An 18,373-nucleotide genomic window follows, 5' to 3' on the forward strand; every position below is an offset into this window, starting at 1 on the left:
TGTGCCTTTGAAGCAATCCATGTCTGAAAGCAGCGACTGAGTCCATCGCCTGCAAAGCTAATTAGGATACATTTATTCTGCCGTCACTCGGTTGTGAATGAAGTATGCTGACATACTCAAACTCGCTCTAAACCAGGTATGTGATGTACCCGCAGCAAGCCAGACGCAGCAGTAGAGCGCTTAGCATGGCTTATGTGCTCAGGTCTTCACCCTGCCCTTGGGTGAGTTACATAGCCCACACCACGTTCTGCCTTGCCCTGGCGGGTCTGTTCGCAGTGGCAAACCCAGAGGGTTTGAAACTGGCCCAGGCACACACTGTGCTCCAGCTGCAGGGGCTGCCATGTAGATGCAGCCTAGAACACCTTCTGAACAGCTGGGTTTGGATCCAAGTATCTCTAGATGGATATTTTCAAAGAGCAGCCTGTAGAAGTTGCAGTGCGATGTGAGCAGATGTTGAATACTGCTGTGTTCTGTCTGTGTGTCTGTCTGCTTTGTCCATTGAATCTCGCCCTTCAGTGCCCTCACTCTCCATATCTTAGGGCAAAGCCCACTATGTAGCTTCTTGTAAATCTGTGCAGTAGGATTGGAGCCTATGTATTTCTTTTAATTTATTTTTTTCTGGGTTGTGTAATGTTGACTTAGGAAGATGTAGGAGACTGAAAATGTTACAATAATTTAGCATAACATATTCCGCTTTTTTATGTTTACATACTGCTATCAGTGGTCCTCCTGTAGTACGTACATATCACATAATGCCATAACATCTATGTTATTAATTAGCTTAACAAAATCTATTAATGCGAGTTCTTCAGTCACAAAGCAGTTTGCTTTCTTTAGTCAAGAATGAGCTAGAGAACTGTTTGCAAGTTAATTGCTATTACTCATGAGATACATTACTTTAGTACCTCCTTCAAATATTTTTCACTGAATGTAGATTTTTTCATCATACGCAATTATAAATAAATGTTAACAAGTTAACAAGGTTCTGAATTGTTGCATGAGAAATCCATGTAAAATATAACATAATAAAGTAATTCATATTTCAGGATCAGACAGTCCTGTCATTGCTTTCTATTGCTGTTGTTTTAATTAAAAAAAATTAAATCCTGCAATTTCATTTGCTTCAAATATGTGAAAAATACCTGTATGCAACTATGGCGTGAGTTTTAGTGGGTGTCTCATATTCCGTAGTCAGCTGAGGAGACAGAAAGATATTTTGGAAATTCCACTTTCTTCCATATAAATTGCAAGGTGTGCAATATGTGACTCGTTTCAGGTGTATGCATCTCCCTGTTGCCAACATGAGTGTGTTAGTGATGACCAATAACAATATATCAATGTCAGTTCATCTCCAGATAAAAGAAATAGTTCATCAAACGGTCAAGGTTGTTCTGGGATTATATGTAACAGATTTCTGGAGATTGTAATTGTCAGTGTTGCCCAGTAAACCCAACCGTTTGCTGTTGTAAGCACTGATATGCTCAGAAGGGTTTCAACATCCGAAGCTGTGCAAGACAACTACCATATTCCCTCTACATTTTGTCACTCCGAATAGTAATTTATGAGATTACCGATTCTGGTAAGACCTACACAGCAGCTGGTAGCCGTTTCAGGTTTATATGTTTGTTTTCCATTGAAAATACTGTCAAGTCTGCAGAAATTAGCAGTTTTTAGTTTGTTCTGAATGATTTAAGTTAGTGGTATCACTCTAGGCAGTTGGGTAATGTGTACTCTTCTATAAATGTTGAATCTTGGAGAACAAACAAAAAAAAAAAGGATTAAATTCACACAAGTTATATAGGCAAACTCACCGTGTGTCACCCATGCTATGGTAATTGGCCATGGTGCAAAGAGATGTGGTTGTACAGTGAAAGGAAATGTATGCCACCAGTGGGCAGTGGCATTAGCAGCACTGTTGACAAGCGCAAACATTTTGGAAATATTTAGGAGCAAATGTAAGGATGACTTGATGGTGCTTCATTATTAAAAATTTCCATCGAGTTGGATGTGAACTGGAAATTCCTTTTCTAAATCAATCCCACCCTGAAGTAGCTGGACCAAAGTCCAATGCCATACAAATACAAGGACTCATTCTGTGAGCTGAGCAGTCAGATCCTCAGTTGAAAAATTGGATCAAGGAATGGATTTGAATAGTGTAAAGTACATCCTAAACCACTAAAACACTTCTGCAGGTGTTTACATTTAAATACATGGGAAAATCCGGTGGTTTGAACACACAGAGTTGACTGGAAATGTAGGTGTAAGTGTTCAGCAAGCTTGTAGCCTAAAGGAGACGAGACTTGGGGAAAAGAAGGTGTGATCATGAATCATGTCAGAGATGTAGGCAGGATCAGATCTGCGAGGATTTCAGTCCTAGGGAGAAGACATTTAAAACGAATTGAAAAGGAAGGGGGAAGTGAGGAAAAGGAGTAGGATATCATTTGAAGACAGCAGAAGGTACAGGTGTCACCATCTAAGAAAGACTGAGGGACTGAGGAGTGGAGAACTTCTCCCAAAAGGGGAAAATGGAAAAGAAATTGAACAGTTTCACCACTTTTCACAATTCATAGGTGTTGTGAGAAAACTTTGCTGGGAGAAACTGAGTTGCCAGGAAAAACTGAATTTAGTAATAGATCCAGCTGATATTTGCCACTTTTCTCTGAACTGCGTCATATGTGACGGTACGCAAGCTGTATGAGAACTGTGCTAAGGCAAAGGCAATCACTGAATTAGGTGATCAGAGGAAGTGTTCTTGAGATGCCAATAGCTAGCTAGCTGAGCTGAGCTAACTTTGTTTATATGTATGTGTGAGATGGGTGATAGATGTAGCTGTTGGGGAAGAAGAAGGGTAATTGAGATGGTTTTAAGTCCCATACAAGTAACTCCTAAAAATGACCAGAGAAACACCCCCAGTGCAGGCTCCCTCTGGCAGCAAGTTCTGTGTGGGTGCGGGGGAATTTGCTCGACTAGAGGCGTTTGGGACATGAAACTAAGTGGGGAGAAGGATTGAAAAATAAAATGTGAAGCATTTGCATAAGACTTTATATGTTCTCTCATCATATGATTCATTGATCTTATGACTGAACTGTTGCTTTTAAAAATCCTGCTTTTCTGCAGTAGAAAGCTGTTAGTTTGGGGCCCTGATTTTGAAGTATTTAAATGACAAGTTGCTCATTGCTTTGCATTTGTATTTATGTGCCATGTAGTTTTTCACTGCTGATGTCAGTTTTGAACGGGATATGACACCTACAGTATCGGCAAATTTATAGAATTTGACACGATTTCATTCACATCGTATTACATGATGAAGCAGGAGGCAGAAACGTGACTTGTCCAAAAGCTTTTCGAAAATTGACGGCAAAGCAGGGGATGGAATCCAACACCCTGATTCTCATAGTGAATTGTGGACTGTGTTTCACCTATTTGCTTGATCAGAGTGCTATAGTGAAGTTCCTTTCATGGGAGTTGACATGCTAATTTGAAAGAGTTTGGGTAAAATCTTAAAAATCGTATTTCTAGTTGTTACAAATCAATGTGGGAAAATGTTTGGCATTTGTGTAAATTTTTCACTGATAAGGTATGAGTGTTTCAGTCCCATACATCAGAGGCCAATCTCTTCCTCAGAAGAGTTGCCCATACAGTTCAGGTATCATTCCCATATTGATGATTGTCTTCTGCGTCTGGCAGTGAGACAAGTAATACAAGAGATGCTGGTGGGGTGTTCAGGTTTGGGTTTTGAAAAGGATGCAGACCTAGAAATTTGGATTAAAGCAGTGTCCGCTTGGACTTTTGGTGTGACACTGGTCTGCGCTGAGTGAAACACGATGTCTGATTACCCCCCCACATTCTACGTTCCTGGCAGTGGGAGGATGAATGGTGGCACCAGCTTGGGCTGAGCTCTCCATCCAGCCCAACCCAACCTTTCCTGGCTGGGTTGATACGGTCACTGACTCACATGCATCTGCTAGAAAGGGAAGCTTTCCCTGTTTCTTCGCTTCCCTATTACAAACTATTCTTTTGTGGTTTAACTCACCCAAGTGACCTTTTTTTTTCTTTTCTGTGTGAAGTGGCATGGCCACTTTTTTCTTATCCTACCTTGCACGTCGCCATACAAACCCTAGAGTATACACAAGCCATTAGGCAAGGAGTTGTTTCCAAATATGATAGAGGTTTTTTTTGGAGGGTATAACCCTTTTTGGCAGCAGAACTGGATTATGTCAGATTAAAATCACTACATAATTGTTTTCCCATGGAGTAATGGGTCCAATGCAGAGTTGTTATCATTGCCTGCCTGTCACCTCTTCCTGAGGTTTGTCTTTCCTCTTGGCTCTCTCAGGTACTTGGTATTAAGCTAAACAGTGCAGTTTAGAAATATTTCTGTCCTTATAAATTCTTACAGAAGCAAATGCTTGTGTGTAGTTGGTGAACTAAAAATGGAATAAAAGTATTCATGAACCAAAAGTAATAATTATTGTATACCTTAAGTGGTTAGGCCACCACCAGTCTAATTTTGGAATATTTATAAAGTGTCAATAAGCAGGTACTTACATCTTCCCAGGTTCCTATGCTTTTGCTGCTGAGATCTCAATCGTGTGGTGGTGTGATAGTGAAGATCCACTTGGACTAGAGCTGATGAGGAAGTAGGCTGCAGAGCACAGATTGGGCTCTTTAAGTAGATAGCTCTTTAAGTAGATAGACGATTCACATCTCTGTTATCTCTGAGTTTTAATTACATTGGAATAATTTCATCACTGTATTACATTTACATACAATTATTGCATCGGTTTTAGTTATCGGTTTAGCCCTAGTCCTTGACATATTTTTTCTTCTTAGGTTTTTGCATAATAAAATATAAGTGTCAGCACTCCACTACACCTACGAAAATTGCTCATGCACACATGGTTGTCAATGTACCATGAAAAAATAAGGTCCCAGATCAATTTCTCATTTGGATTTGGAGTTATCCTTTAGAAAGAAGCCAACAACTGACCTCTTCTCAGTTGTATGCTTTATGGCAGACTATAAAATGGTAGAGCTCTCCTATAATTTATAGCGTAATTCCATTTTAAACAGGCTTTGTGGCTTTTCCCTTTGGACGTGTGAAGCATTACCTAGAAATCATTTTGACTGTGAATAAACTGGAATGTGAAGATTTCTCAGTACAGTGCAGTAAACAGGCATAACCGGTTACATTCTGCCAATCTATGGGTTGTGCCTGAGATTTGTCACTACAGTCAGAGTTGGCAGAAGTGGCTGTTGTCTCTTCTTGCTTGTTTCAGAGGGGAACAGGAGTGTCACTGTAAAGACTGACACCTGGTAAAAATAGTTTTTTTAAAAGTACTAGAGCAGAAGAAAAGGAAAGGTACGTATTTTATGTGAAATGGTCTGGAAGTTGTGTGTTGCCTGTTTTTCCTTTGAAAAATCTCTATTTCTTTGGCCAACTGTGGGTGATCATTACTTCCCATTTATTATTATGGCAAAATATTTTAAAGTGGAGTCACTTGAGCACCAATTACACTGGATATAAGCCAATTCAACTCCATCAGGCTTCATTAAGTTGTTATTAAGTGCTGTCAGCCAAATTCACATTATGGAAGACAAAAGATTAAAATCTGCCATACGTAAGAGCTGGTTGTACACTTTTTTTCCTCATAGCAAGACTCTGGAGCTCGTACAGCAAACTTTTCAGATTAGGTGTGCATTCTGAAAGTAGAACTCCACAGTCTGGTTGTTTTTCATCAAAAGAGCTTGCCAGTTTTATTCTGTTCCTGTAGCTTCAGACCATTCAATGGGACTTTTTGTCACTCTAAATGAAAAATTTAAAGGTTTGGTTTAGCTGTAGTGGGACTTTGGCTGGAATAGCACTACATCCCATGGCTAGCTGAAGGGGCTCAAGTCACTTGATACTTCGCTTATTATTCTGCCCGAGGCACTTTGACAGCACATGCCGTAATGTGTCACAGCAGTTTTGCTTGTTCCCAGGGACCAAACAGTGCTCATCCTGCCTCTCTTCTGGGCAGCAGGCATCCATCGGTAGGCAAGGCAGCTCCCTCCACTCCACCATTGCTGCAAGGATTTGTCCCAGTCATCCTTAAACTCAGACAAAATAAAAGCAAGCCTCAAGTAGTGGAAAGGCAGAATCCAGCTGTTGCGAAGCAGCAAGCAACTCTTTCTGTGGTGAGCAAATGAAGTAGGTGTTCAAAAAGGAGATCAGGATAGGAATATATGCACTAGCATGAAGCTTACTCAACCTGTCTAAATTTTTTTCTCTTATCAGATGGTTTCTTCTGGTTTTGTGTCAGGTAATAATCTCCTGTGCATCTGCGTTCTATATATATTAGCTCATGTCTAGACTGCTTTGGAGTGAAATAAGTACTTCCTTGGTTGGGGAGTGGATGGTGTGGAGAAAAGCACAGAGGATGCTGCTAGGGTCCTGCTTCTGCACCTGGTGTGGGTACAGCCTGCTGGCACCACCTCTGCCTTGGGTGGGCTGGGGAGAGCCGACCTGGGGACGTGCCTGGGAGCTGGGGCACCCCAGCCCTCTGGCGCACAACTCGCCTCGGCACCCACCACTCTAATGACAGCTGGTACCTACCACAAAGACACGCCGAGTGAATAAAGACCTGAAGACACCACGGATAACTTGAATGATAACCTGTTTTTCCTAAGAAATAAACATCCCACATCAGTTTAACCTCACTTTTCCCCGAGGTCTGTGTGAAGCTTTGAGGAAAAGTTTCTTACTCAGCTATTTCACACACAGACTCAGGATGTCATGCCTTTACCTCTGCTCTGTCAGTTGGCACCAGAAGACCCCAACTTACTTTTCTCTACATTATTCATAAAGAAATTTGCAAAGCTCTGTGCAGAACCTCTATATGGTATAGTATGGACTTTATAAAGTTTATGAAGTATTCAGCACTAGTGTGCATAGCTTGTGCGGGGATCTTTGGATCTGTGGGGAATCTTTTAAAATAGATTTAATTTAATTTAAATTTAATTTAATTTAAATATTTTTAAAAGGATTGTACGGCTCACTTCAGAATCTTTAACAATTTTGATCATTTTTATGTCCAGTGCACTTCCAATAAAATCCCATAGTAGAATGAGTTCTACTATTGATTATACATTATAATCAATAATAAATAATATAAAATTTCTTTCTGTAAGTATCTAGGTCCATGGATCTTAGACCTTCTATGAAAAATGAGAGCTCATGTTTAAGTAGCAAAATGAATAGCAAACAGGAGCTCACCTGTTCCTGATGTTCTTTGGGAAAAGCTATTCCGAAATAGTTCTATGTGTAGATACTTTTAGTCTAGAAAATTGTTATTCTCTGGAAACATAGAATCATAGAATGGTTTGGGTTGGAAGGGAGCTTAAAGATCACCTTGTTACAACCCCCTGCCATGGGCAGGGACACCTCCCACTAGACCAGGCTGCTCAAAGCCTCATCCAGCCTGGCATTGAACACCTCCAGGGATGGGGCATCCACAGCTTCTCCGGGCAGCTATGGGCATAGTTACGTTAATAAGGTTCTTTTCTGAAGAATAAGAAAGGGATGAGAGTGTTATTACCTTGAATTTCTCAGGAATACCTTTTGTAGTTCATATCCACTGCCGATTTTAGGCTGAACTAAGATGCAAGTATAGTCATGTCCGTAGTGATTGAATCATTAGAAGAGTTTGGAAGAATTACAGAAATTTGAAAGATGGCAGTTATCAAGGCAATAAAAGCAACTCTCTATATGGAAGAATAGAAAGCTAAGACTGAGACTGAAACCACAGCTCCATAAATGGACTTATTGCACATCATGTTTCTACCTGCAAAATCCAGGAGGTAATTACCTGGCTTAATCAGGCACAAAAGAAGGGCTGTCCCAGGAAGAAATTACCTCATCCTGAGGTTGGAACCAGGACAAAGTTTCCTGGGCCTGAGAAAGGTGTGTTTACCTTTCTCAGGGTTTCCGTGCAGTGACAGCCCTCTCATGAGGCAGTTGGTGGTTAATATCTCCCTTTTGTCTCAGTGACGAAAACAGCCTCAATTATTTTTCCAAGTGTCTGAAATGCCACCGTGTGACCCGTGGAGCTTGCTGCTTGGGTAGGTGAAGCTTGAAGGACAGCCTACACAGTTTCCAGGGTGTAGGAAACATTAGGAAATACTGACAAAATCATTGTGATGAAATAAATAGTGTTCTCCGGCTGCTCTTTGTCGTACTTTGAAAACATTACTTTTTATGGCCACACATTTTCCAGTGGGAAACACTGAATGCAGTTCAGGACCAGCTTTGTCTAGACTTCCCTTGGTCCTAACTCCAAGAAACTGTTTGGCTCCTTGTTCACTGTAACAGTACTAGAATTCTGTTTTCTGACAGAAAATCACCCCCTGATCCTGTGCCTAAGGGTGTTAATGCTAGTGTTACATTAGAGATCCACATCATCATTTTTTGATGGGTAGATAAGTGTTGCATCACTTATATCGGTATCTAGTATTGTAACTCAGGTATAGCACTCGTGGCACATTTCATGGTATATAGTTATCTAAAAGGTGCTCTGTCAGAACATACTGCAGATCTCTAGGTGGTGGATGTAGTTTTGCTATTTATATCATAGTGTTCTACAAATATTAATAACACTGTGCTTCAGAGTGAGCTATAGCCATAAACCTGTAAAATAACTCCCAACAGTTCATCCTGATAGTCTGTTGAAATTGGACTGCTCTGACTCTACCCCCTTCAGGCTGACTGCCAATCTCATATTTTATCCTGAAATTCCACGAGGAGACACTCAAAATAAACACTACACCAGCAACAGCTTGCATTATCTTTAAGGCAGTGGCTAGCATTGGTTTCACTTTACCCTCTCTGTGGCTTTCTTCATTTGAAAAACCATGAAGGTTGACCTTTCGGATACATTTTGCTTTATTTATTCCCCCTGTTGACTACAGTGGGAACTGAATGGATGTAACTGAGAAGAGAATGGGTATATGGTGGATGCTATCCTGTTATGACTGAATTATCCCTGTTAGCCCCATGTCGCCCAGCACCAGCCACTTTATATAGTACATATCTCCTCCCTAGCTTGCCTTCAGGATAGAAAAATACAGCTGTCAGATTTGTGTTTGAGTTTTCTTAGGAGGGGAAAAAAAAAAAGAACCTGGAAATTACAGGATTATTCCAGGCACCATTTCAGAGATGTTCAGTTTTTTGTTCTACAAATGCTTTTTGTTTGCTACCGCTTTTGAAAATAAGCTGATCTTGTAATTCACTATTAAAGGTGAATGTGATCAAAATAACCGATCATCAAGGTCAGTATACCCTTGAATCAGAGAGGTTTGCTAATTTTAAACTTCAGTGTTTTTCAGAAAGTAGTGTGTTTCGCAAGAATAGAAGAGGTAGAATGTAGGATCGGGACAATATGAATGTGCCGCATCGCAGCCAATGAAAGCAAAGCTTGCAGGGCTAATTTTAGGCTTTTCAGCCTTGGTATTGTTCCTTACAGCACAGTTATTTTCCATATGATACAAAGCAGTCCTTTTTTCAAGTTTTATAAACTGCTTTAGAGAGCAAAAGCAAGGACAAAGTGAGCGTATGTCACGGTTGAAAGCAAATCAAAGAAGCTTAACTAAGGCTGAAGTTAACGACTGTTGCATGCCATTTCTATATTCAGAGGACAATTCTTTTAAGAAAAGCAATAATCTAGAGAAACATCTCATGAAACCTGGAAGTAAAGAGAGTTATGTGATGTCTGAACTGGGTCCCTTGGGCGTGACTGGATTTGCTTCAACCCATTTAATTAATTTACACTGTGCTTAGATGCCTAGTCACTTAGTCCTCTTAAAATGTCAAAATGACCTGTGCTGTTTGGAGAAGCAGGACTTACAAGATATCTACCTATCTCTGGGTGCTTGAAATCAAGCATTGTAGAGGGGGTGGGGATGTTGCAACTAATTCTTTATGTAATACCAGATAGATGCTATTTTCTAAAGTTACCTTTTACTGATACATTCATACAAAATGAGTTTATAGAATCGCAGAAATATAGTACTGTAGAAATGCTTGTGTACTTTCGTATGTATGAATTACCAAGGACTGGAGCCAGTTGGTACTAAGTCATTCCCCATGGAAGTGTCAGCAAGTCAATGGTATCAATCTGTCAAAACTCTTAAAAATACCTTTAAAAATAATTAAGTTAACATAGCCCCCGTTTTTCATCCAAGAGAAGCGTATTAACTGAATGAAAGTATTACAATGGCGATACAAGGGCCAGAGAAATCAGAGAACATAAAGCTGTGTGATTTTTGTTAGAAACCTGGACCCAAAAAAAGAGCTGTTTGAAACAGGTTGGTCACTGGCTGTATTGGCAGAAAGACAATTTCTTGGGAAGAGTCTGTGCAGGGGCTGCTGTAACATCGAGCTGGTATTTTGTCCCACAAGTTCAGCCAAGATCCACTGCCTCCTCACTGGACTTCACCAGCCAGGTGGTACCTAGGTTTGGGTCAGGAGGACTGAAGTCAGTCTGGCTGTCGGCTCTAGAGTTGTCCTTGAACTGTGAGAGTCAGCTCAGTCTGAGCTCAAGGGGTGGAATGTTTTTTTTCATGCTGTTCTAGCTGTCTAGAAGTTAAATGTTTAGTTTAAACTAATTGTGTAGACTTTCTCATTAGTCAAACAAGAGTAGGCATCTCCAGTAAGCAATTAATCCCACTACCTTGTATATACACTTTTAGCATGGGATGAGTTGCCTCTTGGTGAATTGGGTGCCTGTTTCTCTCTGTTGAGCATTGGAGCCTTGATGACTACTTTAGATTAGATATCCAACTTCTAATGGCTACCACCCAGGTAGAAACAACCCGGATTAATCAAGTTCCCTGCTACTGACTATATAACTACTTCCCTGTTATTATTCTTTGTATGATTTGTGGATGCTGTGTTAGAGAAAAGGAGTCTTTTCTTGGTTTTCTTTGCAATCATTTCAAATAGTTTGGCATTAATAGTACATTGCTCAGTCTTCTGTTGTCCCTGGTCATATGAAAGTTTTAAAAATTGTGACTGATTTTTGTTATTTACTGTCATAATTAATAATAATAATAAAAAAACCCAAAAACATTTAATTCAGTTTCTTGAGGAAACAGATTAAGTTACAGACTGGCAGTTTGATGTCCTTCTGGATTCTGGCCAGCTTCTCGGAGTCATAAATCAGCCTAGCTTCTTTCAAGTTATGGAAAAATAATGTTTCCAAAAAAGTTTGGAGCATGGATACTGGCATAGGGTGGAAGTATGATGTTGGTGAAGAATGAGCAGACTGTTGAGTAGCTTTATTTGGTGGCAGGCACTAATCTGATAGAAACTTCAAGACAGTAATTGTTTCATTGTTTGGGGGATTGCAGCTCCTCAGGGCTTTCCCATGCCTGTCAGAGTTAAGATTTTTTTTTCCCTTTTTATTTTTTTGGCAATAGATCTATATGGCAAGCAGAGCAGATGAACAAATTGATTGCTTCTCTTAACCTTAAAAAAGGTTTTTCCTACATGTTCTGAAAAGTTTTTGAGAAGTATAGCTGGTTTTTAAAAGAGAAGGTACAACTGCAAGTGTTATCTATGACCCTGATCCCTTTTCCGTTTCCAATTTATCCTTTTATCAGGGGCAGACTGGCAGCAGCAAGAGTCCTGTTCATTTCTGCATTTGTTCTGGGAAAAACAAACAAACAAACCCATTTCAAGCCTCCACCTAGAAACCTAGGTGATAAGGGTGGACAGTGATGTCTGCTACAAGTGACACACAAATAGGTTCACTCAAGGCTGCTTTGTTAGCGTTGAGAAGAGAAGAAGGGATATGGAATAACATGTAGAAAATGCAAGTAACAACCTTTCTGCCCAGTAGTTTGAATTCTCTTTTTCTACTTGAGGATGTCAAAATTAATCTTTTCCCTTAGGGATGTCAACTCCTCCCACGCTTCTTCCTCCTGTTCCACTTTTTGGGTGATTAGATTCACCAAGACCCTTCGGGATCGGAAAACATTGTGAAGCTGCGTGTCTCACTTGCCGTTACTGCTAATGAACGTAGCTGGTTCTGCTGCTCTTCCTGCCCACTGACAGCTCCTCTCCCTGAGCGTCTTCTCTGATGAGTAGTCCACAGTGATTTTGGGTAGTTGGAGGAGTACACATACGCATACACATGCACATACACATACGCACCCCGCACGTTTGCCCGCATGTGAGGGAGACATTTGTGTCGGCCTTGCCTTTCTCCCTGCACCTGCATCTCATGCCTGTAAATCATGGTGTTTCTCAGATGGCTGCCTTGGGTTGTTAAAGCTTTACACAACATAATTATAAGGTGCATAATTCACTTAGCTTTACAACCTGTTTTTTTAACATGAAATGCTCTCAAATATGGTATGGCGTGCAGCATCATTTAAACATGCTACAGCCTGCCCCTGGTCCCTCCCGTTCAGCGGCTGCCCCTCTGCGAGATGCTGACAGCCCTGCTGGCAACCTGGGCATCCATCCCTCTCCGCTCCTTGAGAGTGGCTGTGTTATCTTTGTGCCTGAAGATGTCAAGGTTGTTTAACTGTCAATAAGATTTTGCCCAGATTAATTTCTCTGCAGCTTAAGTAAGCTTACCTCTTTTTTTTTTTTTTCCTTATGCATACACCTTGCATGCTATGAACATCGCTGCTCTCACTGCTTTTGCTGATGAAAAGCCAAAAAAGGAAAAGAAAAAGTGCAGATAAAACACCAGGGGTGATGAGAATTGGCACTGTGTAGGGAATAAGAGCCAGGTAGGAAGGAGGGAGGGAACGAAAGTACGAGAAAGAGTCAGGATGAGCTGGTAGAGCTTTACTGGGACTGGCTTGGCAAGCGCACTGCCAGGGAAGGGGGGAAGCCAAAGGTGCAGGGAAAAGATTGGACAAAGAAGCAAAAGAGGAACAACTTGGGGCTGAGATTCACAATCAATTTACTGTTACCTAACCGTCTGTCTGACTGCAGAGCCATGGTAATACTGTGTAGGCACTCTTAACGCTAAGCACGTCTGCATAATAAAACCAGCTTAGCCTATATTTATTGCATGTGTACATCTATATACATGTTGATGTTTCTCAGCAACATTATAGCCAATAATTTCACTACGTTATTCAGGTACGTTCCTTACCCCACTCTGTTAATGTGTGCACACAGCTTGGCACTCACAGCTTCCCGGGACTAACATTAATATGGCATATGATTATTCATATGCCTGGCTATTTTTATGAAGAATCAAATGCCAACCTGAATGTTTCACAGTGGCAGTGTGTGAGAAATTGGGACCTTCAAAATGCTAAGAAGTGGTACCACATAAAACAAGACATGGATGCACTGTCCGGCATTACGAAGTTCAGTGCCTGGCCTGCTTTGTATGCTGGTGTCATATTCTTAGAAAGTAGAGGTGACAGAGTTTAAGTTGCATTTTGAGCAGGCAATGCAGCGACTAAGTACTTCAGATGAGATTTGCATAGCTATTTAGGTATTTGGTGAGATTTCATAAGAGCACTCAAGCCGCCGGAGAGAGGGTTGATACATTTATACTGAACGTCACCTTGACTTACTTGAATAGAAATGAACCAAGGCAATTAGATAACAGCATCTACATTAGCAAGTGGTCCAAACACACACAAGTGCTTACATGTCTTTGTAAATTTGGCTCCTTATACCACTTGCCTTGGAGTCTACATTTTTTCATTCCAAGATACACACATTTTCCCACAGAATATAATACACTTTTTTATAAGTGAGAAAGGAGATTTTTTGATCCTTTTCCCTGAATCTTTTTCTTGACATACGCTGGCTCCTCTCCCCTTTTTCTTGGCCTTAGTAATGGGGCTGCTCTGGTCAGGAAAGATGAAGGGATTTTTTCCACCATGAAAAAGCAGGCTGATTTCCTGAGTATCATTTGTTCTGTATTCCCTTTTGTCTTGGAGATTGAAAAATATCGCTACCGAAAGTCCATCATTTGGAGTCTTGTTTAGTTCCAGAGGGGATTCTGTAACACGTTCTCTTTATACTGAGTCTTTTTGCAGTAATTTAGGGAGAAAAAAAAAAAAAAGAAAAAAAAAAGTGCTACAACTATAACCAGCTCAAACAATTCTTTGCCTTCTGGCAGCCGGCAGTTTTTATATTGCGTCCTCTGATTTGATTTACTAGCTGTTCCAAGCTCCTGGCGAGTGCCACAATAGCTTTTATGATTACAGTGTGTCTTGCTGCTGAGTTTTGAAGATTTGGGGATTTTTTGTTATTATTTTATTTTATTCCACTGTTTACCTTATTCCTAAACTGTATCCTTCATTTCCTTTAACTTCTCCCCAGCATTGTCACACCAGACAGAGTTAACAGCTCTACCAGTGCAGCATTTAGCATAAGCAGGGCCTGATCCAACTATAGACCTGGTAGATTACCTGTTGTTTTAAAGCTTTAAATCAAGACCAGATGCCTGTCTAAAAACTGTACTCTTGTTCAATGACAAACACTGGAGATGGGCCAGGAATTTGTGTGTGAAATTCTATTATTTCTGTCCTGAACGATCACAACGCTTCTTCCCAGGTTGTTAAAATACGTGAATCTATGAAAGATTTTATCACGTTTTTAGCCTTTAATGATGGCAATGTGTTTAAGACATCTTCCGTCTAGTTTTGAATTTTCTAAGTAATTTGTAGTACTTATATACATATAATATGTAAGAGATAGCAGGCATAAAACCAGTTATGACACATTTTTACAATTTAGGGAGAGTGGGGAAAAAAAATGAAACTTATTCATAAATGGCTTGTGGAGTTGACTAGTGAAGTGAGAAAGTTTGCATATAATTTGAGATTACCCATAACAGTCAGATGTAAATTTGACTATAAAGTGCTGCGGCATGGTCATGTAATACTGAATATTGGGAAGATAAAACGGCAGGTGAATTTGTTGGCAATAAAAGGAAGGTAATTTCTGTGGGACAAAATATATTCATGATTATAGATTAACTAGTAGAGATCAGGAGAGAAACCTGGCGTTACCGAGGACAGATCTCTGAAATTACCACTTCATGACAAATAGCAGTTAAAATGGCTAGGAAATACTAGGACAGAAGTAGAAAAATATTCTACTGTATAAGCATGTGGAGCATCCTATCTGTAATTATAGGCACTTGTATGATAAAGAGTCAGTAAAATCATAAAAAAAGTCTAGAAAAAGAGAGTAAAGTTGGTTAGGAACATGGAGCATAGTCTAGGCAGAGTCTAGCTGTCTCATGACTGATGAGGAGCAGGGGAATAAGAAATAGTCATTGTTTCTCACAGTACAAGAAATAGGGTCACCAATGGAATTATTGTATATCATTTAATTAAATTATGAAACTGATTACCACAGGATGTTGTGGAGACCAGGATACAAATGTGGTCAAAAAGGGATCAGACAAATTCAGGAGAGCTAATTTAATCAGTGATTATTAGACATGATAGTCTGGAGAGTCAATGGAGAGAGAACAGCACCTCCAAAGTATGACTCATCCCATCCGAGGAGAAATGTCTTAGATCAACTTGCTGAATCCCTATCTGGAGATGACTGTGTCTCTGTTGGCCGAAATGACGATCTTACTGTAGACACCAAAATTTGTGAGCATTACAGCCAGGTGATTTCAATTCCACTATAGATTTTCTATTCATATACTACAGTTGCGGGGCATTTTTGCAGTTAAAAATGCTGTGGGTGCAATTAAATAGTGAAGATGGCCTTGACTATAAAGAAAGGATATTTTTCTACCTGTCATCCAAGCTATTTTTGTTTTTTCTTAGCAGCCGTTTGTATACCTTATTGCAAAAGTATAAGAAATAGGAAAGAGATTATATCATCCTCAAAGTCACTCCCAGCCTCTGGAATCATTAGAGAGAGCAACAACCATTTTTTTATCATAAACCTTTTCATCTCCACATTCTCCAGTGATGAGTGAAGTAATCATGAGGTAATGCCAAGGAAGGCAGTGTTTGGTATTTCTAGCTTTCCAGATTCTACAGATCTAAATAGTCCAGGGTAGCTGTCAATGCAGTTGCAGCTGCTTAGTATCATGCTTGGGAATAAAAATATTTCACCCATTGCTGCCTCCTGTCACCTGGGAGCAGGAGTTGCTGTGAAAGGCACGGCCGTGTGAATGCTGTCCAGGCTGTTCCTCCTTGCCTCTTGCTTCCAACAGTTCCTCCTCGTCTTGGAGAGATACCCCCTGATCGGCTTCGCCAAGACCCTCAAGGTTGTCTCGGCAAGCACAACTCTGCTGTAGAATGGAACGGTCTTTTTATGGTTACTTTTCCTTTTCATTCCAGCACCTTTGTACTCTGGTTGCAAGGGCTTCAACTATTCCCATGGACAATCAGCGACAGACAAGCCCTAAGTTAGGAAAAAACATCCTGCCCCTTGAGAATTAGAGTTATATGTCATGCTTTCCAGGATTCATTGCCTATAATGTCTTTTTATTGCTAGGTTTTCTAAAGTAGTTTTCCCAGGGGGTCCTTATCTACCAGAGGTGGGCAGTGAATCATAACAGAATTTTATTTTCCTAGACAATTTAATGGAACTGCAGGCTGATATTTTAGATTTGCAATTTTGAGACCTTTGAAAAGATTTCTGAGTAAGCTTGTCTGTGCTTAGCAACCTCTATCAATTGCTTTATCCTGGTGGATGATAAACTCAAGGAATTCAGACTGTATTTTGGGGGAATTTCATAGTCATAATGATTTAAATGTTTATATAGCTTTCATTTGTTTGCTTTCTTATTTTTGTCTGCTTTTTTTCTGTTTTGTGGAAGTGTTGCTACGGCCTGCCCCAGAGCTGTTCCTTTGTGACAGCTTCCCATGTGCTTTGCTGAAGGAGTTCTACATGCAGTGATGTCCAAATCAAAAATGTCGCTAGCTTTTTTTTTTTTTTTGCTCACCTTTTTCTGTCAGCGCCAGAAAGATGACTCCTAGAAAAACAGCATTTCAGAAAGTAATCTGAAAAGCAAGCATCTCTTTAAAGTAAAAAAAAACAAAAACAAAACCCACAAATAGACCGTACCTTGCGTGTTGTCCTTTGCAGGTTGAGGCACTGAAGTTCTCGCAGATGCTGTGGCACTACAAATGTGTGGTGCATTTTATAAGTCTCCTCTGTTTCCTCCTCTTTCCTCAGTATATATTTTACTATTCTTGGCCGTGGTAAATACTACTGAAATTGAGACTCTGTCTCTCTTATTTTTTGTCTATCTTTTATTATTTCACAAAAAAAAAAGCACACACACGGGTTCAGCTGAGCAAGTATATGAGTTTCATTAGCACAGCCACAATAACCAGTTATTATAAAAATTTATTCCAGTAGAGCTGTCATTGAAAAACAGTTGGAAAAAATCATTCCAATTATTTTTAATGTATGAAATGATAAAATTGTGCAGTCTTTTAGCATGAGAGGCTCCCTGCCTCCTTCTGGCTTATCTTTTAACAGAAAGACCATATGCTGTGATTCGTATTTGGGACTTATGAAAAGTTAAATGTTTTACCTTGCTGTCTCTCGGAACTATTGTACTGTGTAAATTAAATCAAAACTAGAAGAAATAGCTAACAGTTTTCAATTACTGCATATCCGAGATTTTCTGTTTTCTGTTTGTAATTAATTTTTTGTTATGAAGGACATACACAAGGCTTAGAGGCTTGCCATTAAGGTCATGAAATAATAATGAGGTTCCTGTACTGGGGACAGAGTCTCCTCAGAGACAGTCAGCTTTCCTTGTGCTTTGTCCTTTTTGCTCATTTTGCAGTTTCTATCAATATTAATGTCAGAGTGCATTCTTTTTTTTCCCTCAGTATATAAGCTTGCTAGGAGCTCGGTCATCTGTAAAAATACTTACATTTTTCGAGGAAAAATGTGAGACTCATCTATATAATCTGTCAGTCTGATTTCAAATAGCAGTATTACTAGCATGTGCTAATTAATGAGGAAATACTAGTTAATGGTTATGTGCATTATTGCTTTTTGATGTTGGGTTTGCCTGTGTAATGGAGATACTCTGTACTGAAGAACTCATGTTCTCAATCTGCATTAAAGCCATTTTTAGGTTTTTAATTAATTGTGTGCTTTATGACAAAAATTGATTGGCAGCTCTGGATTTTTGCTCCAATGTCGATCAAGGGTACTAGTCAAGTCCAAAAAAGGACTTGAAGATCAACTATGATTTGGACCTCTTGTTCGTTATTCTATGAAATAGCCAAGAAGACGGTGCATATGGACAGGCGCAAACCACAGGTGAGCTTAGCAGCTCTCTGCTGACTCTTTGCTGGTTGCATGAATGGATGGGAAGGCTGGCAGCTTGCTGGTTAACACACCATGAGCATGTTAAGC

At 40.0% G+C, this 18,373-nt stretch overlaps 1 protein-coding gene across 4 annotated transcripts in view; it reads left to right on the forward strand.

The window, feature by feature from the left end:
* The window catches only part of VSNL1 (visinin like 1), a 91,055-nt gene that overhangs the window by 8,960 nt on the left and 63,722 nt on the right, over positions 1–18,373 (forward strand). The window lies entirely within an intron of this gene.

Source organism: Larus michahellis, chromosome 3 (assembly GCF_964199755.1).
Source record: "Larus michahellis chromosome 3, bLarMic1.1, whole genome shotgun sequence".
In the NCBI taxonomy this organism is placed as follows: Eukaryota; Metazoa; Chordata; class Aves; order Charadriiformes; family Laridae; genus Larus; species Larus michahellis.